This window comes from Anomaloglossus baeobatrachus, chromosome 1 (genome assembly GCF_048569485.1).
Source record: "Anomaloglossus baeobatrachus isolate aAnoBae1 chromosome 1, aAnoBae1.hap1, whole genome shotgun sequence".
Classification (NCBI taxonomy): Eukaryota; Metazoa; Chordata; class Amphibia; order Anura; family Aromobatidae; genus Anomaloglossus; species Anomaloglossus baeobatrachus.
In genome coordinates, this window is record NC_134353.1 from 793,923,797 (window position 1) to 793,946,230 (window position 22,434).

Below are 22,434 nucleotides of genomic sequence, written 5' to 3' on the forward strand. Positions count from 1 at the left end.
ACGCTTTGTCATGGATAGGAGGAAATGGTCTTTTACTTGTCCACATCTGAGGGACCGAGGGCTGGCTGCTGTGCTGAGATGGCATTGAGTATGGTGTCCCTGCAGAGTTGCACTTTTGGTCATATACCAAATGAGTTGAAAAAGGACAAATGCTGGTGGAAAGGGGAACAGGTGTGTTGGAAAGGGGAAAAAAGTTTTTGTCCGTGGGTTTCTTGGTTAAGCAAAAGTAACATTTGCTGAAGAAACACCATCTGTTACGGTGGGACTGGCAGATTTGGATAAGGTGGTATATACTATGTTACCGCTATATAACGAAAATTAATAAGAAAAGAAAGAGAAAGGTATATATCCCCATCAGCAGTCAATGTCCATCGTGCTCCCAGATGGAAAAGGAGAGGTTGGCAACTGGAAGGTTAGGTGGAGGATACAGATCTGTGTGGCTATGAAACTAATAGTTGCTTGAACCGAGTTAGACGCCACAGGGATCTGGAGACTGGGAGCCCTGTTAGCGTCACAGGGTCCACACGCCCACCCAGCCTAGGAACTCCCTGTTAACATCACAGGGGCCATTGAGTACGCTGACCGTGTGCATTGGGGCCACACCTGTGGACAGCAGGCGCATCAGCAGCAGCAGGCCTGTTAATGCCACTGGGCTGCACAAGCAGGACTTGTAGGACAGGAGCTGGTCTTAACCGTTCTGCGTTACCAACTGTGGTGGCGGCCTGCATTGACGCCCTATCCCTGCCTACCTCTGGCCTAAAGCTGCAATGGGTTCAACACATGGAGGTGTGCTCTTTCGAAGCATAATAGAAGACTGCGCACCTCCTTGTTGGCTCCAGCCCGTTTTATAACCTGGGTCCGCCCCAAACCAGGGTGGACCACAATGCACCTCCTGGAGACAAAAGCAGAGTGACACGTCATGAGTGGCATAACTAGCGTCCTATTTGGAACCGCAACTTCAATAATGACCTCATGGCTGCCACGACATGGCTGCCATGAAAAAAATATAGTTCTACCTCTGTACAAGTCACTAGTGCGACCGCACTTAGAATACTGTGTACAATTCTGGTCACCGATATATAAGAAGGACATAGCTGAACTGGAGGGGGTGCAGAGAAGAGCGACCAAGATTATTAGAGGAATGGGTGGGCTGCAATACCAAGACAGGTTATTAAACTTGGGGTTATTTAGTTTGGAAAAACGAAGGCTTAGGGGGGATCTAATCACAATGTATAAATATATGAGGGGACAGTACAGAGACCTTTCCAAAGATCTTTTTACACCTAGGCCTGCGACTGGAACACGGGGGCATCCGCTACGTCTTGAGGAAAGAAGGTTTAATCATAATCACAGACGAGGATTCTTTACTGTACGAGCAGTGAGACTATGGAACTCTCTGCCGCATGATGTTGTAATGAGTGATTCACTACTAACATTTAAGCAGAGCCTGGACGCCTTTCTTGAAAAATTTAATATGACAGGGTATTGATCCAGGGAACTAGTCTGATTGCCGGATGTGGAGTCAGGAAGGAAATTTTTTCCCCATTGGAACTTGTTTGCCACATTGGGGTTTTTTTGCCATCCTCTGGAACAACATGTTAGGCTACGGGTTGAACTAGATGGACTTAGAGTCCCCCTTCAACCTTAAAAACTATGATACTATGATACTATAACACAAACACCTCACCAGTCATCGTCTGACCATCAATAATGAGGTGACAAGTCATAGGGGCGGGCCTCTGCAAGCCATTTGGGAGTGGCCTGGCCACATCGTCAGGACACATGATGCCCTGTGGTCTATATGGGCCCCCCACATCAGGGGCAGGGCCAAAGAGTTCATTACCGGACCTAGTCTCTGATGCAGTAAGTGCCTGAGCATGGTCAGTTGCATGAAATACAGTCTCTGAAAAAAGACTATCAGCTTTAGCATGGTGTCTAGGCACAAAACAGGACTTAGACCCGGCATGGAATGCAAGTACCTGTGCAAAGAGGCTTTTCGCACTAAGTGTGGGAGCATGCGCTGTATCCCGAAATGAAGACTTAGCCTCAGGAATGGCACAGTCAGGCTGAGCATACTCACTAGGCGAAACACTGTAGTTAGGCTGCAGCTGGGATAAATCGGCACACGCATGCGCACTAGCTGCCTCTCCACACTTACACGTGGAGGAGAAATTGCTCTTCGGGTGTGGACTTGGAGATGCTGTCTATGAACAGAAGGAAAAGCTAAAGGAAGCCTCACTTTCTATCCCTCCGAATTATCAAATGCAGCAATGAATTCCCTGAGTTTGCTATAACATTAGCGTAGCAAAATGTGCATGAGGGTGTCCTGCACAGGTGCTAGAAATAGCTTGGCACCAGTGGGACAATAATGAAATACAACAGCCAGTTCTATGATGCCACTAAATGACAGTATTTTTTGCTATCATTATAGCTTATTAAAAACAGAGCAGGAGGGTGTCCTGCACAGGTGCTGCAAATATATTTGCACTAGTGGGACAATACAGAAGTCCAACAGCCACTTTTAGGATGCCACTAAGTTCACTCAGTGTTTGCTAGTATAATGGCTTAGTAACAATGAGTTTGAGTGTGCAATGCAGGCAGACGTGCTGCAAATATATTTGCACTAGTGGGACAATACAGAAGTCCAACAGCCACGTTTAGGATGCCACTAAGTTCACTCAGTGTTTGCTAGTGTAATGGCTTAGTAACTATCAGTTTGTGTGTGCAATGCAGGCAGACGTGGTGCAAATATCTTTGCACTAGTGGGACAATACAGAAGTCCAACAGTCACTTTTAGGATGCCACTAAGTTCACTCAGTGTTTGCTAGTATAATGGCTTAGTAACAATGAGTTTGAGTGTGCAATGCAGGCAGACGTGCTGCAAATATATTTGCACTAGTGGGACAATACAGAAGTCCAACAGCCACGTTTAGGATGCCACTAAGTTCACTCAGTGTTTGCTAGTATAATGGCTTAGTAACTATCAGTTTGTGTGTGCAATGCAGGCAGACGTGGTGCAAATATCTTTGCACTAGTGGGACAATACAGAAGTCCAACAGCCACGTTTAGGATGCCACTAGGTACGCTCAGTGTTTGCTAGTATAATGGCTTAGTAACAATGAGTTTGAGTGTGCAAAGGGCAGGAGGGTACAGTGGCAGGGTTGTGGGTCTCTGGGTAGAGGAAAGGAAGCCTGCCTTTCTATCCCTCCTAATGGGGAAATGCAGCGAGGAAATCCCTGACCTTAGCTACACAGACGCTGTCATCTTGTGTAGCTGTTAAACTCTGTTTTCACGGACCTGTCACCTATGGCTCTGACCCTGCCGGGATTAGCCCTTAAAAGGACTGATAGAAACTTCTATCCCTATGCTGTACAGTGCTGTGTATGGAGCGTACACAGCAGTATCGGAGATAGGAGCTGCGCCTGTGATGACTGACACCAAGGACGCAGAAGGCAGATAATGGCGTGCTGGAGTAAAATGTCCGTTTTTATAATGCAGGGACATGTGACATGGACATCCTATCACACATGCCGTTGCTTCTCTGGCTAAAAGTCCACTTAGCTGTGTGTGTGTCTGGGATTGGCTGACATGCTGGCCCGCCCCACTACACGCGCGCGCTTAGGGAAGGAAGACAAGGAAAAAAAAAAAAATGGCGATCACCATTATCCATACAGCAGTGATCTGAATGCGCTGTTCCCGCACACTATACACTGAAATTTCATAATAGTGTGAGTCACAGAGTGACTTACACTATTACAGCGGAAAGCCAGCTAGTAATTAGCTGGTCTTTTTGCTGCTAGAACCGTTCTCGAACGAATCTAGAACTATCGAGCTTTAGCAAAAAGCTCGAGTTCTAGTTCGATCTAGAACAGCCCCCAAAATCACTCGAGACGCGAACTGGAGAACCTCGAACCTCGAACTGCGCTCAACTCTACTTAACACTTCTGAAGATGGCAGGAATTTGTAATCCAGAAGACCTGGTTCTACCGACCAGAAAGTCATTTAAATAAGGTGCAATCAGGATATTTTCCTTCCTTATGTACAATGTCATCTCAACTGCAAATTTTGTAAAGATTCTTGGCACCAGGCAAAACACCATAAGGAAAACATTGGTATTGCAGGTGAAGCGGGACCCCACTGATTTCTACCGCCACCCTGAGGTATGTCTGATATTCTACGTGGAGTCAGATGTGGTCGTAAGCATCTTTTAGATCTATTACTGCCATGTAGCAGGAATTATATAAGAGTTTTACTGCTGATTTTAAGGTCTCCATCTTAAACCTTTGTACTCTTATGTAACAGTTTAGGAACTCTAGGTTCCTGAGTCTTGAGGGAACTATCTGGTATTTTTGTCAAAAACAAACTGCTGTAAAAATCCTCTCTGATGTCTCATGCTGGCACCCTGACTAGTACCTGCTTTTCTAATAAGAGTAGAACTTTTCTTTATAACGCACTCCAGTTGCCACCACCTATCTGGGATTTTATCACCCGTCAAGGAGGAAAAACGTAGCTTGAGACGCTGAGACAGGATGTTCACTAACCCACTTTGAGGCCATCAGTATGATAAATAAGGGAAGCACTCAGCCCATCCTAAGCCCCGAAACTACCGCGCAAGGAAGAGGCTATGGATTTTTTGCGCTGTCTCTTGGCACTGTAAGGTTCTCCATGATGCACTTCACTGGAACCTTGATTGCGGCCAATGAAAGGGAACCGTCCCTTTAAATATGTTCTCTGGGGAGCGGAATATTCAAACGCCGGCTCTGCTTCCAACCCGAAAGTGTTCGGGATACTATGACCCAGGCGTGTAACGTCACATCAAGCCCATTCAGAATCAGGAAGTAGCCCGAGGACCCTGCACACGTGTGTAGTGTGCGCGCCCTCAGCAACATGCACTGCCCAGACCTCCGACAAATAGCGGCAGCCGGAGAATCATCTCAGGGCAGCAGCCCGCAGGGAGAGTTAAGGGCACTTTACACGCTGCGATATCGCTAGCGAGCATACCCGCCCCTGTCGGTTGTGCGTCACGGGCAAATCGCTGCCCGTGGCACACAACATCGCTTACACCTGTCACACGGACTTACCTGCCTAACTACGTCTCTGCGGCCGGCGAACCGCCTCCTTTCTAAAGGGGGCGGTTCTTGCGGCGTCACAGCGGCGTCACTAAGCGGCCGCCCAATAGAAGCGGAGGGGCGGAGATGAGCAAGACGAACATCCCGCCCATCTCCTTCCTTCCTTATTGCCGGCGGCCGCAGGCACGGTGCTGTTCCTCGTCCTGCGGTGTCACACATAGCGATGTGTGCTGCCGCAGGAACGACGAACAACCTGCGTCCTGCAACAGCAAGGATAATTGGGAATAGAACGACGCGTCAACGATCAACGATAAGGTAATTTTGATCGTTAACGGTCGTTTGTTGACCCCAACGACATCTCGTTAGCGATGTCATTGCGTGTAAAGCGGCCATTAGAACAAGGAGAACCCTACAGCAGGATGCTGCCCTATGCCCGCATGTCCCTTCCTTGCAGTCACCAATTAGCGCTGGATCTCAATTGGGGTTCCCAGAAGCAACCCTGGATATTGAAACTACAGCAAACAACCTAATAAGTGACATCCCTGGAATCGCCATGGACTACGTCGGACCTGCATTTTTTTTGGGGGGGAGCGAATAAAGTATTGAATGAGAGACTGCCTCTTGCTTTTATTTCTTTAACTCTCTCATTTTATGTCTTTCAGGTTTCCATTTGTTGACTACTTTGGATTGGGGGATTACTCTGGAATTTTCATGGCTTTTTTTATTTTATTTTTTTTAAAAATAATTTGGTGAAAGAGGGAGTCGGGAAGTGTTTTTTAAGATAATTTTTTGGGTGTATCTGTTTTTTTTTCTCTTTATATTTACTGGGTTAGAAATGGAGGTGTCTAATAGACACCTCTCCATTACTAACACCAGTTCTTGATGCCAGCTGTCAATTAACAGCTAGCATCAACCCCAAAAATCATTACGCCGATTACACCGCACCGGGGCAATCGGAAAGAGCCAAGTAAAGCCCTAGAATTGGTGGATCTATTTTGATGTGCCAATTTTGGGGTGGCTGCAGGCTGGTATTTTTAGGCTGAGAAGGGCCAAATAACCATAGGCCTTCCCATCTTGATATCAGCCCCCAGCTGTCTGCTTTACTTGTGTTGATTATCACATAATGGAGGGACCCCAAGTCATTTTTTTTTTATTTTGCTCTCAGCAGCATCCAGAAATCTTCCCCATGCCAAAAAGCCTGTTGAATGTCTGTGCTGCAGCGTGTCAACAAACTTTAGTCAGCATCCGAACTCAACCATGGGCTTCTGTGAAAGGTCTATGTTGGGGGTCGAGCACCGAACACTGGGTGTCCAGTACAAATCCCCAAACTTTACATTTCAGGTTCGCTCATTCCTATTTGGCTACTATGACACACTAAGAAGTGCTTTTTAAAAAAAAAAGTTTTCAATTGGCATATTTTGAGAGCTATAATTTTTCTGTATTTCTGCTGAAAGTAGTGTGACAGCTTCTTTTTTCATGTTTTCATTGGTCCCATGCATTTTTTGATGTGGTTAAAGGGTTAAATAGGTTGACCACTTGATAGGTTGGGTTGTTCTTGATGCGTCAATACCGAATACGTGTACTTATTTTTGATATTACATAAATATATGTATTTATTGGTATTTTCTTTTCTTTTGCGATTTTTTTTAATATTTGCAATTTGTCCTGAGTAGAGTTGAGCGCGGTTCGCGGTTCGAAGTTCTCCAGTTCTAGGCTCGAGTGATTTTGGGGCCTGTTCTAGATCGAACTAGAACTCGAGCTTTTTGCAAAAGCTCGATAGTTCTAGAAACGTTCGAGAACAGTTCTAGGAGCAAAAAAACAGCTAATTCCTAGCTTGGTTTCCGCTGTAATAGTGTAAGTCACTCTGTGAATCACACTATTATGACATTTCAGTGTATAGTGTGCGGGAACAGCGCATTCAGATCACTGCTGTATGGATAATGGTGATCGCCATTTTTTTTTTTCCTTGTCTTCCTTCCCTAAGCGCGCGCGTGTAGTGGGGCGGGCCAGCATGTCAGCCAATCCCAGACACACACACAGCTAAGTGGACTTTTAGCCAGAGAAGCAACGGCATGTGTGATAGGATGTCCATGTCACATGTCCCTGCATTATAAAACCGGACATTTTCCTCCAGGACGCCATTATCTCTTCTGCGTCTTTGGTGTCAGACATCACTGTCGCAGCTCCGTCCTCCTGAGTCCTATCGCCGATACAGCTGTATGCGCTCCATACACAGCGCTGGACAGCTTAGGGATAGCACTTTCTAGTAGTCCTTTTAAGGGCTCAAACCGGCAGGGTCAGAGCCATAGGTGACAGGTCCTGAAAACAGCGACAGCGTCTGTGTAGCCAAGGTCAGGGATTTCCTCCCTGCATTTCCCTATTAGGAGGGAATAGAAAGGCAGGCTTCCATTCCTCTACCCAGAGCCCCACAATCCTGGCACTGTACCCTCCTGTCCTCTGCACACTCCAACTCATTATAACTAAGCCATTATACTAGCAAACACTCAGTGTACCTAGTGGCATCCTAAACGTGGCTATTGGACTTTGCTATAGTCAAACTAGTGCAAAGACATTTGCAGCACGTCTGCCTGCATTGCACACTCCAACTCATTATAACTAAGCCATTATACTAGCAAACACTCAGTGTACCTAGTGGCATCCTAAACGTGGCTATTGGACTTTGCTATAGTCACACTAGTGCAAAGACATTTGCAGCACGTCTGCCTGCATTGCACACTCCAACTCATTATAACTAAGCCATTATACTAGCAAACACTCAGTGTACCTAGTGGCATCCTAAACGTGGCTATTGGACTTTGCTATAGTCCCACTAGTGCAAAGACATTTGCAGAGCGCATCTGCCTGCATTGCACACTCCAACTCATTATAACTAAGCCATTATACTAGCAAACACTCAGTGTACCTAGTGGCATCCTAAACGTGGCTATTGGACATTTGTCTAGTCACACTAGTGCAAAGACATTTGCAGCACGTCTGCCTGCATTGCACACTCCAACTCATTATAACTAAGCCATTATACTAGCAAACACTCAGTGTACCTAGTGGCATCCTAAACGTGGCTATTGGACTTTGCTATAGTCACACTAGTGCAAAGACATTTGCAGAGCACCCCTGCCTGCATTGCACACTCCAACTCATTATAACTAAGCCATTATACTAGCAAACACTCAGTGTACCTAGTGGCATCCTAAACGTGGCTATTGGACTTTGCTATAGTCCCACTAGTGCAAAGACATTTGCAGCACGTCTGCCTGCATTGCACACTCCAACTCATTATAACTAAGCCATTATACTAGCAAACACTCAGTGTACCTAGTGGCATCCTAAACATGGCTATTGGACTTTGCTATAGTCACACTAGTGCAAAGACATTTGCAGCACCTCTGCCTGCATTGCACACTCCAACTCATTATAACTAAGCCATTATACTAGCAAACACTCAGTGTACCTAGTGGCATCCTAAACGTGGCTATTGGACTTTGCTATAGTCCCACTAGTGCAAAGACATTTGCAGAGCACGTCTGCCTGCATTGCACACTCCAACTCATTATAACTAAGCCATTATACTAGCAAACACTCAGTGTACCTAGTGGCATCCTAAACGTGGCTATTGGACATTTGTCTAGTCACACTAGTGCAAAGACATTTGCAGCACGTCTGCCTGCATTGCACACTCCAACTCATTATAACTAAGCCATTATACTAGCAAACACTCAGTGTACCTAGTGGCATCCTAAACGTGGCTATTGGACTTTGCTATAGTCACACTAGTGCAAAGACATTTGCAGAGCACCTCTGCCTGCATTGCACACTCCAACTCATTATAACTAAGCCATTATACTAGCAAACACTCAGTGTACCTAGTGGCATCCTAAACGTGGCTATTGGACATTTGTCTAGTCACACTAGTGCAAAGACATTTGCAGCACGTCTGCCTGCATTGCACACTCCAACTTATTATAACTAAGCCATTATACTAGCAAACACTCAGTGTACCTAGTGGCATCCTAAACGTGGCTATTGGACATTTGTCTAGTCACACTAGTGCAAAGACATTTGCAGCACGTCTGCCTGCATTGCACACTCCAACTCATTATAACTAAGCCATTATACTAGCAAACACTCAGTGTACCTAGTGGCATCCTAAACGTGGCTATTGGACTTTGCTATAGTCACACTAGTGCAAAGACATTTGCAGAGCACCTCTGCCTGCATTGCATACTCCAACTCATTATAACTAAGCCATTATACTAGCAAACACTCAGTGTACGTAGTGGCATCCTAAACGTGGCTATTGGACTTTGCTATAGTCCCAGTAGTGCAAAGACATTTGCAGAGCACCTCTGCCTGCATTGCACACTCCAACTCATTATAACTAAGCCATTATACTAGCAATTTTTGCTGCCAGTTTAAGGGCCGTAGTTGCATTGTCAGGGATATTTATTCTTTATTATTCTGCTGTTAATAAAGCTAGACCACCACTGCAATCTACACCACCTCTCAATTTTTACTACCACATTTTCAGTCCACAATCTTGTCGCAATCAACATGAGTGGCAAAATGACAGATGCTGGTGGAAAGGGGAAGAGGCGTGGTGGAAAAGGCAAAAAAGGTTTTGTCCGTGGGGAAGGTGGCAAAGCTCCATTATCATCTGCTGAAGATAGACCATCTACCAGCAAAAGTAAGATGTCTACTACTTACCGTGGACAATCCGATGTGCTCCCTTTTTTACGGACACGAACAACAGGAACAAAGGTAGATGATGGGCAAAAAAGGAAAATGCTTGAATGGATCTCAAGTGGTCCAACAAGTGCCCTCTCAGCCACTTCAAGTACCACATCCAAAAAACACCAGTCCTCTGAGTTGTCATCCCAATCAAACTTGATTTCTCCCAGCTCTGAAGTCTCCATCAGCCCTGCACAGTATGGTGGAACTGAGATGGCTGAGTCTGCAGAGCTGTTCAGTCACACTATAGCCTGGGAATCAGAGGTCTGCTCCCAAGCTACAGTGAGTACAGAACAGGAAATGGTCTGCAGTGATGCCCAGAACCTTTGTGACTCTGATTCAGGCCGTGAGGACCAAGTTTCGGAGCATAATGTTGACCCTTTGTCACAAACTGTAACACCTGTGGTTATAGACAATGAGGAACATACTGATGAAGATGAGACTCAGATACCCGATTGGGATGACAACTTAAATATTCGGTCAGGGCAAGAAGAGGCTCGGTCAGAGGGGGAGGGGAGTGCAAACACAACAATTGATGATGAAGTTCTAGATCCCACCTACTGTCAACCCACAGTCAGGCACTCGAGGAGGTCAACAGAGGTGGTGGAGGAGGATGCAACTGATGACGAAGTTACCTTGCGCCTTCCTGGACAGAGTCGGAGTACTGGTAGCATGTCTACAACTGCATCCTCAGCCTCCACTCTGCCTCTGAGCATTATTCGGGGTGGATCAACAGGTCGCATGGCCTCTAAGCCTTGCCTAGCCTGGTCCTTTTTTGACATAGAAAAAGATTGCCCAAATTATGTGATCTGTAAAATTTGTCATGGTTCTCTTAGTAGAGGTCAAAACCTCAGCAGTTTGACAACTTCTTCCATGAATCGTCACATGAATAAATATCATATGGCCCGGTGGGAAGCTCACCGTGCTGCAATGCGGCCTAGCGGAGCGAACCATCCACCGCCTGCCCCTTCCAGTGCATCCGCGCGCTCGTCATCTTCTAGGACTGTGGGGACAGCTGTCACACCTGTTTTTCCACCCACAACTTCCACCACTGTAACCGCAACAGGCAGTTTGCTTGGTAGGTCGTCAGTTGGTTTGGAAGGGGAAACAAGTGAGTGTGTACAGCTGTCTCAGACATCGATAGCACCAACTTTGGATGAAGGCAACATCATGTCTCCGCCTGCACTTTCCTCACAAACCTGCATTTTTCCAGGGACACCCTACTCAACACCGTCTACACACAGCAGCCAGATCTCTGTCCCTCAGATGTGGACAAATAAAAGGCCATTTCCTGCGACCCATGACAAAGCTAAGAGGTTGACTCTATCCCTCTGTAAGCTGTTGGCTACAGAAATGCTGCCTTTCCGCCTAGTGGACACACAGGATTTTAGAGACCTTATGTCTGTCGCTGTGCCCCAGTACCAGATGCCTAGTCGCCACTACTTCTCTAAGAAAGGTGTGCCCGCGCTACACCAGCATGTCGCACATAACATCACCGCTTCCTTGAGAAACTCTGTGTGTGAACGGGTGCATTTCACCACCGATACTTGGACCAGTAAGCATGGACAGGGACGTTACATGTCGCTGACTGGGCACTGGGTAACTATGGTGATAGATGGTGAAGGGTCTGCTGCACAAGTCTTGCCGTCCCCACGACTTGTGTGTCAATCCTCTGTCTGTCCAAGTTCCGCCACTGCTTCTGCATCCTCCACCTCATCTGGGTCCTCCACCTCCGCCCCAAGCCTGCCTGGTCAGGCCACCAGCGTTCTCACTGCGCAGAAGGAATCACGCACCCCTCATTACTATGCTGGCAGCAGAGCGCAACGGCATCAGGCGGTCTTTAGCTTGACATGTCTTGGGAATAAGAGTCACACAGCTGAGGAGTTGTGGTCAGCTCTGCGGTCCGAGTTTAATAAATGGTTGTCTCCACTCAACCTGCAGCCTGGTAAGGCCGTGTGCGACAATGCTGCAAACCTGGGTGTGGCCCTTCGCCTGGGCAAGGTGACACACGTACCTTGTATGGCTCACGTGTTGAACCTTGTCGTGCAGCAATTTTTAACACAGTATCCCGGCCTAGATGGCCTTCTGAACAGGGCACGAAAACTGTCTGCTCACTTCCGCCGTTCAAGCGCCGCAGCTGAGCGACTTGCATCGCTCCAGAAGTCTTTCGGCCTGCCGGTTCATCGCCTGAAATGCGATGTGGCGAAACGCTGGAATTCAACTCTCCACATTTTACAGCGACTGTGGCAGCACCGCCGTGCCCTGGTGCAATACGTCATGACGTATAGCCTGGGCCAACGAGATGCAGAGGTGGGGCAGATCACCCTGATGGAGTGGTCTCAGATCAAGGACCTATGCACCCTTCTGCACAGTTTCGACATGGCGACGAATATGTTTAGCGCTGACAATGCCATTATCAGCATGACGATTCCAGTCATTTACATGCTGGAACACACGCTAAACACTATTCGGAGTCAGGGGGTGGGACAACAGGAAGGGGATGAACTACAGGAGGATTCATATGCGCAAGACACAACAACATCACCAAGGTCCAGACGTTCATCATCACCAAGGCGCCAGGCATGGGAGCATGGGGGACAGGGATCAACAAGGGCGCATGGTAGCAGGCGAGATGTTGAGGAAGGTGCAGGAGGACATGAAGAAATGGAGGACGAACTGTCCATGGACATGGAAGACTCAGCAGATGAGGGAGACCTTGGTCAAATTTCAGTTGAAAGAGGATGGGGGGAGATGTCAGAGGAAGAAAGAACGGTTAGCACCTCTATGCCACAAACACAGCGTGGACTTGGTCCGCATGGCTGCGCAAGACACATGAGTGCTTTCTTGTTGCACTACCTCCAACATGACCCTCGTATTGTCAAAATTAGAAGTGATGATGACTACTGGCTTGCCACACTATTAGATCCCCGGTACAAGTCCAAATTTTGTGACATAATTCCAGCCATAGAAAGGGACGCACGTATGCAGGAGTATCAGCAGAAGCTGTTACTCGATCTTAGATCCGCTTTTCCACCAAACAACCGTGCAGGTGCAGGGAGTGAATCTCCCAGTTGTAACTTGACAAACATGGGACGGTCTCGTCATCTTCAACAGTCTACACGTACCAGTAGGACCGTATCTGGTGCTGGTAACAGCAATTTTATGGAATCTTTTCATAATTTTTTTAGACCCTCCTTTGCAAGGCCACCAGAGACAACAAGTCTGACACATAGTCAACGGCTGGAGAGGATGATACAGGAGTATCTCCAAATGAACATCGATGCCATGACTTTGCAAATGGAGCCTTGCTCCTTTTGGGCTTCAAACCTAGAAAAATGGCCAGAGCTCTCAACTTACGCCTTGGAGATTTTGTCGTGTCCAGCTGCCAGCGTTGTCTCTGAACGTGTCTTCAGTGCTGCTGGGTGTGTGCTGACAGATAAGCGCACGCGTCTGTCCAGTGACAATGTGGACAGACTGACGTTCATCAAAATGAACAAGTCATGGATCCAGAAGGAATTTACAACCCCTGTGTCATCCTGGGGAGAGTAAATGCTTGTGGATTTGGAATGTGCTTGATGCAAATCTAGCTGTGAAGTGTACAACTAGGGCACAAGTGCTGCCACTGAATGGGTGGGTGTGTGTGGGGCACAATTTTTGGAAAAAAAGGGATACTCCGCTTGGAGTAACCCTTGCTTACATTGTTTTTAAAAGAAGACAAGATGAACAAGTCATGGTTCAGCAAAGACTTTATCTACCTACCCCGGTGTCATGCTGGGGACGGTTAATTATGGCGTATTTTTGAATGTGCTTGATGCAAATCAAAACATCCTGTTTGCAACTAGGGCCCAAGTGCTGCCACTGATGGGGTGGGTGTCTGTGTGGCCCAATTTTTGGAAAAAAGGGAGACTCCGCTTGGAGTAACCCTTGCTTACATTGTTTTTAAAAGAAGCCAAGATGAACAGAGCTGGGATCAGGAAAGACTTTGCTACCTACCCTGGTGTCATCCTGGGGACGGTTAATTATGGCGTATTTTTGAATGTGCTTGATGCAAATCTAGCTGTGAAGTGTACAACTAGGGCACAAGTGCTGCCACTGAATGGGTGGGTGTGTGTGGGGCACAATTTTTGGAAAAAAGGGAGACTCCGCTTGGAGTAACCCTTGCTTGCTGTGTTTTTAAAAGAAGCAAGATGAACAGAGCTGGGATCAGGAAAGACTTTGCTACCTACCCTGGTGTCATCCTGGGGACGGATAAGAATGGCGTATTTTTGAATGTGCTTGATGCAAATCTAGCTGTGAATTGTACAACTGGGGCACAACTGCTGCCACTGAAGGGGTGGGTGTGTGTGGGGCCCAATTTTTGGAAAAAAAGGGAGACTACGCTTGGAGTCACCTTGCGGTGTTTTACATGATTTTAGAAGGGCGTGCCATGCCTATATCTGTGTGTCCTCCTCTTTTTCCTTGTCCAGCTGTTTTGTTTTCGCATGAGTATATGTCCTTGTCACTTTCCCATGTGTTTGTGTTGTGTTGTGAGTTGTTTGTCACCTTTTGGACACCTTTGAGGGTGTTTTCTAGGTGTTTTTATGTGTTTGTGATTGCCTGCCATTGTTTCCTATGCAGTTCGAGTTCGGTTCGTCGAACGTTCGACGAGCCAAACTCGAACGGGACCTCCGTTCGGCGAACCGACCTCGAGCCGAACCGGGACCGGTTCGCTCATCTCTAGTCCTGAGTACACTAATAACCGCATATATGGTGGAAAACTACTGTTTGGGAGCACAGCAGAGCTCAGAAGGGAAGGAATGCCATTTGATATTTGGAGTGCAAAATTGTCTGGAATAGATAGCAGATGCAATGTCATGTTTGCAGAGACCCTGATGTGCCTTAACAGTAGGAACTCCCCTTAAGGGACCCCATTTTGGAAACAACTCTCTTCAAGGAATTTATCTCGCTGTTTGGTGAGTACCTTGAAACCACAGGTGCTTTACAAAATTATATAACGTTGAGACCAGTAAATGAAAAATACATTTTCCCCACAAAAATGATTTAGCCCCACATTTTCAATTTCACAAGGTTACAGGAGAAAATTGACAAAACAAATTGTTGTGCTATTTCTCCTGAGTATATGGTGGTAAACTACTTTTTGGGGGCGCACGGTAGGCCTTGAAAGGAGAGAGTGCTATTTGAATTTTAGAGAGACATTTTGGCTGGAATAAATTGAAGACTCCTTGTCACATATGAAGAGCCTCCTGATATGCCAAAACAGCGGAAACCCCCACTAGTGAACCCATGTTGGAAACTACACCTCTAAAGGAATTCATCTATTGGTGTAGTGAGAATTTTTTATCCCCCAAGCGATTCACAGAATTGTATAAAATTGGGTTGTGTAAATGATAAATTCCCATTTTCATCAAAAAAATGTTTCTTTGGCCCCAAGTTTTTAATTTTCAAAAGGGGTAACAGGAGAAAAAAAACTGTACAATTGGTTACGCACTTTATCTTGAGTATGCAAATACCCCATATGTGGCTGAATACTACCTTTGAGGCACAGTGCAAAGCTCAGAAGGTAAGGAGCGCCATATTGCAGTGCAGATTTTGCTGGAATGGATGAAGGATGCTATGTCACATTGGCAGAAACCCTGACATGCAAGAAAAGTACCCCCCATAAGTAACCCCATTTTACAAACTACATCCTTTAATGAATTAATCTAGTGGTGCATTAAGCAAATTGACTCCTTATGTACCTCACCAGATTTTATACCATTGGGAGGTGAAGAAAGAAATTTTAACACAAAAATATTGCTTTAGCCCCAAATATTTAATTTTCATAAAGGGTAATTGGAAAAAATGGACCACAGTTGTTTGTGCAATTTCTCCTTAATACGCCAATATCTTCCATGTAATTGGGAACTACTTTTCAGGCACATTAGAAAGCTCAGAAGGGAAGGAGCGCCATATTATCCCGCAGATTTTGCTGTTATGGTTTGCGGGTGCCATGGCAGATTGGCAGAGCCCGTGATGAGCCAGAACTACAGAACCCCCTCATTTTATAAAGTATACCCCTTAGTGAATTAATCTAGGAGTGCAGTGATCATATTGACACTACAGGAATCTTATACAATTGGGCAGGAAGAAAAAATAATTACATTTTTACCCCCCAAAAAATATTTTAGCACCAGATTTTCATTTTTACATGAGGAAATGGATAAAAATTGCAACAACATTTCTCAAACAATTTCTGCTAAACGTGGCAATGTCCCACATGTGGCTGTAAAGTATTGCTTAGCCACGCAGCGAGAATCGGGGGAGAAAAGGAGCCCTTAAGTGACCGCAGAATTATTATTATTATTATTTATTATTATAGCGCCATCAATTCCATGGCGCTTTACATGTGAAAGGGCTAAACATAATAGGAACAAGTACAATAATCATAAACAATACAAGACACAGACAGGTACAGGAGGATAGAGGTTCCTGCCCGTGAGGGCTCACAGTCTACAAGGGATAGATGAGGATACAGTAGGTGAGGGTAGAGTTGATTGTGCGGCGCTGTATCAGACTGAGGGTTACGGCAGATTGTAGGCTTGTCGAATTCCCTTGAAGTGACCCTATTTTGGAAATTACACCCCTCTGGGAATTCATTCACAGGTGTATTGATGACTTTGACTCCATGGGTGTTTCCAGAAACAAGCAGCAATGGATGTTGCAGAGTGGAAATTGCAAATCTGCCATTGCAGTGCCCAGTGCATTGAGCCCAACTCGTTCTTCTGGTGACACGCACCCTGTAAATTAAGTGGGCTTTCCTCACTACAGTAATGCCGAACATGTGAACACTAAATGTGCTTTAGGCACGCTGTGGGGCTCAGGAGGGAGGAAGGCATTTGGATTTGGGAGGCTAGAATTTCCTGGATTTCTTTAGGGGGGCGAGGAGCCAGAATGCTTTTCCACAGTTACCAGTAACATGAAAAACACCTATAATTCCATTGACAGATAACAGACCTGAGTGGGGACTTGTACTTTTTTTGGGATTGAATTGAAGCTTTTATTGGCAACATTTTACATTAAACATTTTTGGTCCACATTTATCTTGTGCTGTACTCAGATTCAGATGAAACCCCCAAGGAATTCAGTCACTATAACGAGGCAGCAAAGTTAATGGGGCTTTACACTCAGTGATATCGCTAGCGAGTGTACCCGCCCCCGTCGTTTATGCGTCACGAGCAAATCGCTACCCGTGGCGCACAACATCGTTAGGACCCGTCACACATACTTACCTGCCTAACAACGTCGCTGTGGCCGGCGAACTGTCTCCTTTCTAAGGGGGCAGTTCGTGCGGCGTCACTAAGCGGCCGCCCAATAGAAGCGGAAGGGCGGAGATAAGCGGCTGTAACATCCCGCCCACCTCCTTCCTTCATTGCCGGCGGCCGCAGGTAAGCTGTAGTTTGTCATTCCCGAGGTGTCACACATAGCGATGTGTGCTGCCTCGGGAACGACGAACAACCTGCGTCCTCAACAATCAACGATTTTTTTAAAATGAACGACGTGTCAACGATGGACGATTTGGTGAGTATTTTACATCGTTAACGGCTGCTCGTTGGTGTCGCTAACGATGCCGGACGTGCGTCACAGAATCTGTGATCCTGGCGATATATCATTAGATACGTCGTTGCGTGTAATGGGGCCTTTACTCTGAACTCTGTTCAACCTTGTCTTTTTCAGGAGGTTGCAAAAATAGTTGACTGTGCTTTTATGTAAACTTAAAAAGACAGACACTGCCAGATCATAGGCCAGAGAGTCCAAAATGACTCATGTCTCATTGTAGGCAATCTTGCGTTGGGGGAATTTTCTGAATTGTGTATTTCAAAGAGTTACACGTAAACCCTATGTAAAGGCTTAATGTAGAGCGCAGGATAAATGTGAGGCGAGTCGTACTGCAACCTTTGGGAGGCAGAATAAACAAAATAGCAGATGAAGAATTGTTTTTTTTACACCATTCACCGTGCGGTATAAGTGATAAGACGGCTTTATTCTTCAGTTCAGTACGAGTACAGTGATATCAGACTTATTAAGTCTTTTTACAGTATGTTTGGCTGCTATCACACATTGATAAGCCCTTTTTTTTTAATTTTTTTGCATCACTATAGTTTGAGACTATAATTTTTCTAGATTTCTGTTGACAGTCATGTGAGGGCTTGTTTTTTTGCGGGATTAGTTGACGCTTTTAGTTGTACCATTTTCGAGCACATAACGTTTTCTATTATGATTTTTGGGAGGCAGAATGAACATGGAACTGCAATTCAGGAATAGTTTTTTGTTTCACTGTGTGGAAAAACTGGTAAGACGGCTTTAGTCTTCTGGTCAGTACGATTACAGTGATTAGAAGTTTATATAATTTTTTTATATTTTGCCACTTTTCTATAATAAAAACAATTTTATAGAAAAAAAGAATTGTTTTTGCATTGCTGTATTCTGAGAGCTGTATCTTTTCTTTTTCCGCTGTCAGAACTGTATGGCGGCTTATTTTTTGTGGGACAGGTTGACTGTATCAGAGACACCATTTTTATTTACATACGACTTTTTGATCACGTTTTATTTCAGTTTTTTTCGGCAGTATGATGATATAGCATAGGTTTTTGCCACATTCTTTATATATGTTAACTAGTGTGAGTTTTATAGATCGGTTTGTTCCAGACACGACGATACCGAATGTGTTCTTTTTTATTTTTCCATAAATATACACATTTATTGGTATAATTTATTTTCATTATTTACTTGAAACGTTTTTAAAAATATTATTTTCACTATTTTTATTTTACTTAATCCCCTATGGGACTGTAACTTTTATTAGTCTGATCACTGCTATAATGAATTACAATTCACATGCACTGCAATGCATTACACCTGTCAGTGTTACAACGGCAGAAACCCTTTAAACCATGCCAAGAGTATGGTCTAACAGGCCACTGTAGAGGGCAAACCCAGAGGTCAAACCTGGGGTTGCTATGGCAACGATATCTAGCACTCCCTCTCCTAGCCTTCTAAATGCTGAGATTTCTATTGATCGCAGCATTTAGGGGGCTAAATTGTCAGAGGCAGTGTGCGTATGTGCCCTGGTTGTGATAGCCAGAGCTCAAATATCACTTAAGCCAAGCTCCTGGTGGCCTTCGTGCATGCATAGCTCCTGTGCCTACATGATTGCTCTTATGTACCTATACGTCATCAGTAGAGATGAGCGAACTGGTCCCGGTTCGGCTCGAGGCCGGTTCGCCGAACGGGGGTCCCGTTCGAGTTCGGTTTGTCGAACGTTCGACGAACCGAACTCGAACGTATAGGCTATAATGGGAGGCAATCACAAACACATAAAAATGCATTATAAATGTACACAAACAGTTAATAAACATTGCCATAACACTTACCGGTCCTCGCGATCCCTTCTGCACTCTGTCTCCTGCCGCTATTCCATCCGATGATCGCTGAATCCTCCCGGTGACCTGCACTGCCAGCAGAGATGCAGGACCTATCGTGACGTCAAAATAGCCATGTGACCAGTCACGTGGCTATTATCTCATTGGCTACAGACTGGTCACATGACTATGACACGTCATGTAGGACCTGCGAGTGCATCTCTCCGGTACACGGTGCACATATGTGTATCGCCGTGTACCGGCGACATGCTCTAGCACACGGTCGACTCCCCGTTCCGTTAGGGACCGGCTGACACAGCCGGTCATTAACGGAGATCACCGTTGCCATAGCAACGCAGTTAGCGGTGACGTCACCGCTAACCGCGGCTCCGAGAGCACCGTTGCTATGGTAACGCGTCTGTCAGCGTTACCGCTGTTACCGCTAGCAGCCAGCACTGATCACTCACGGAGTGAAGGCTGCACGCTGCTTCCCGATTGTAGTGATGATTGTAGTGAGGATGGAGGTTCCCCAGCCCCAAGTGATGAGCTGGTGAATCTCATCCTCACTACAATCGTCACTACTACTACACTAGAAAGAAAGAAGACAGAAGAGCAGGATCGTGGAGGGCTGACAGGGGGTAATAAAGATGGAGTCTCTAATGTGTCTGTGTATTTATTTCTATTAAAGTATTTTTTCTCTGTGTGGTGTCTTTTTTTTAACCCTTTATTGGAGATTCTTAATGGCCGGGTCAAACGTGCCTGACATTAAGAATCTCTGGCTAATTAGTGAGTAACCTCGGCACTCTATATCTCCCAGACTAAGTCAGTAAGTCACAATGGATAGTAATGCAAAATCACTCTTTATTGGTCCGTATTAAGAAAATTTTTTTTTCATAAGCATATATGTTTTTGTCCAAAACAAGTTACAAATGACGTTTCCGCCTGAGCCTTCGTCAGATTGGACTTATCTGCATGTAATCATGAAAAATGACAATAATCAGTATCACATAAGAGTGAGAGAACAATAACATAAACTCGAACAATGTAGAGGTACAATTGGGATGCAGCAAAAAAATTGCAACACAGCAAGAAATGAAACACATGATACAAATGTCATAATACAGTACAAGGACAATATAGTAATGACAAATATGGGGTCAGAGTAGGCTTATACAGCTCTGGTACGAAAGAGATGTCAATCATAAAGTAACATGTGCAGTAGGTGTAGAGCTACAGTATGCATGGCAGAGCTAATGGGTAGACCGACCATAGAAAAAGAACGGAGAAAAAGTGGAGAAAAAATGGAGAAAAAGTGGAGAAAAAGTGGAGAAAAAGTGGAGAAAAAGTGGAAAAAAAATGGAGAAAAAGTGGAGAAAAAGTGGAGAAAAAGTGGAGAAAAAGTGGAGAAAAAAATGGAGAATAAGTGGAGAATAAGTGGAGAATAAGTGGAGAATAAGTGGAGAATAAGTGGAGAATAAGTGGAGAATAAGTGGAGAATAAGTGGAGAATAAATGGAGAATAAATGGAGAAAAAGTGGAGAAAAAGTGGAGAAAAAGTGGAGAAAAAAATGGAGAAAAAGTGGAGAAAAAAATGGAGAAAAAGTGGAGAAAAATGGAGAAAAAGTGGAGAAAAAGTGGAGAAAAAGTGGAGAAAAAAATGGAGAAAAAAATGGAGAAAAAGTGGAGAAAAAGTGGAGAAAAAAATGGAGAAAAAGTGGAGAAAAAAGTGGAGGAAAAAGTGGAGAAAAAGAAGGAGAAAAAGTGGAGAAAAAGTGGAGAAAAAGTGGAGAAAAAGTGGAGAAAAAGTGGAGAAAAAGTGGAGAAAAAATGGAGAAAAAGTGGAGAAAAAGTGGAGAAAAAAATGGAGAAAAAAATGGAGAAAAAGTGGAGAAAAAGTGGAGAAAAAATGGAGAAAAAGTGGAGAAAAAGTGGAGAAAAAAGTGGAGAAAAAGTGGAGAAAAAGAAGGAGAAAAAGTGGAGAAAAAGTGGAGAAAAAGTGGAGAAAAAGTGGAGAAAAAGTGGAGAGAAAGTGGAGAAAAAAATGGAGAAAAAGTGGAGAAAAAGTGGAGAAAAAAATGGAGAAAAAGTGGAGAATAAATGGAGAAAAAGTGGAGAAAAAGTGGAGAAAAAGTGGAGAAAAAGTGGAGAAAAAAATGGAGAAAAAGAGGAGAAAAAAGTGGAGAAAAAGTGGAGAAAAAGTGGAGAAAAAGAAGGAGAAAAAGTGGAGAAAAAGTGGAGAAAAAGTGGAGAAAAAGTGGAGAAAAAAATGGAGAAAAAGTGGAGAAAAAGTGGAGAAAAAAATGGAGAAAAAGTGGAGAAAAAGTGGAGAATAAATGGAGAAAAAGTGGAGAAAAAAATGGAGAAAAAGTGGAGAAAAAGTGGAGAATAAATGGAGAAAAAGTGGAGAAAAAGTAGAGCACCCTTTGGTGCCTTTCATGTGGCACTAAGGGGTGCTTAGCTTTGTATTTTGCCAAAAAAATGAAAAAAAAAATGACGTAGGGTTCCCCCTAGTTTTGTAGCCAGCTAGGCTAAAGCAGACGGCTGCAGCCTGCAGACCACAGCTGGCAACCTCACCTTGGCTGGTAATCCAAAACTGAGGGCACCCCACGCTGTTATTTTAAATTAAATAAATAATTTAAAAAAAAAAAAAAACACGTAGGGGTCCCCCAAAATTGGATCACCAGCCAAGGTAAAGCAGACAGCTGGGGCCTGATATTCTCAGATTAGGGAGGTCCATGGTTATTGGACTCTCCCAAGCCTAAAAATAGCAGGCCGCAGCCGCCCCAGAAGTGGCGCATCCATTAGATGCGCCAATCCTGGTGCTTCGCCCCAGCTCATCCCGCGCCCTGGTGCGGTGGCAAACGGGGTAATATATGGGGTTAATACCAGATGTGTAATGTCACCTGGCATCAAGCCCTGGGGTTGGTGAGGTCAGGTGTCTATCAGATACCCGACATCACCAACCCAGTCAGTAATAAAAAAAAATAGACGACAAACACATTTTTATTTGAAAAAACACTCCCCAAAACATTCCCTCTTTAACCAATTTATTAGAATGAAAAACAAATCCAGGTCTGGTGTAATCCAAGGGGTTGCCATGACGATCCACACTGTCCCAGTCAATGAAGAGCAGGATGTTCCCCATTGGCTGGGAGAGCAGTGCAGTGACCTGAGCTAACATCAATGGGTCAGCCCAGGTCACTGCAGGGGATGACAAGTGCT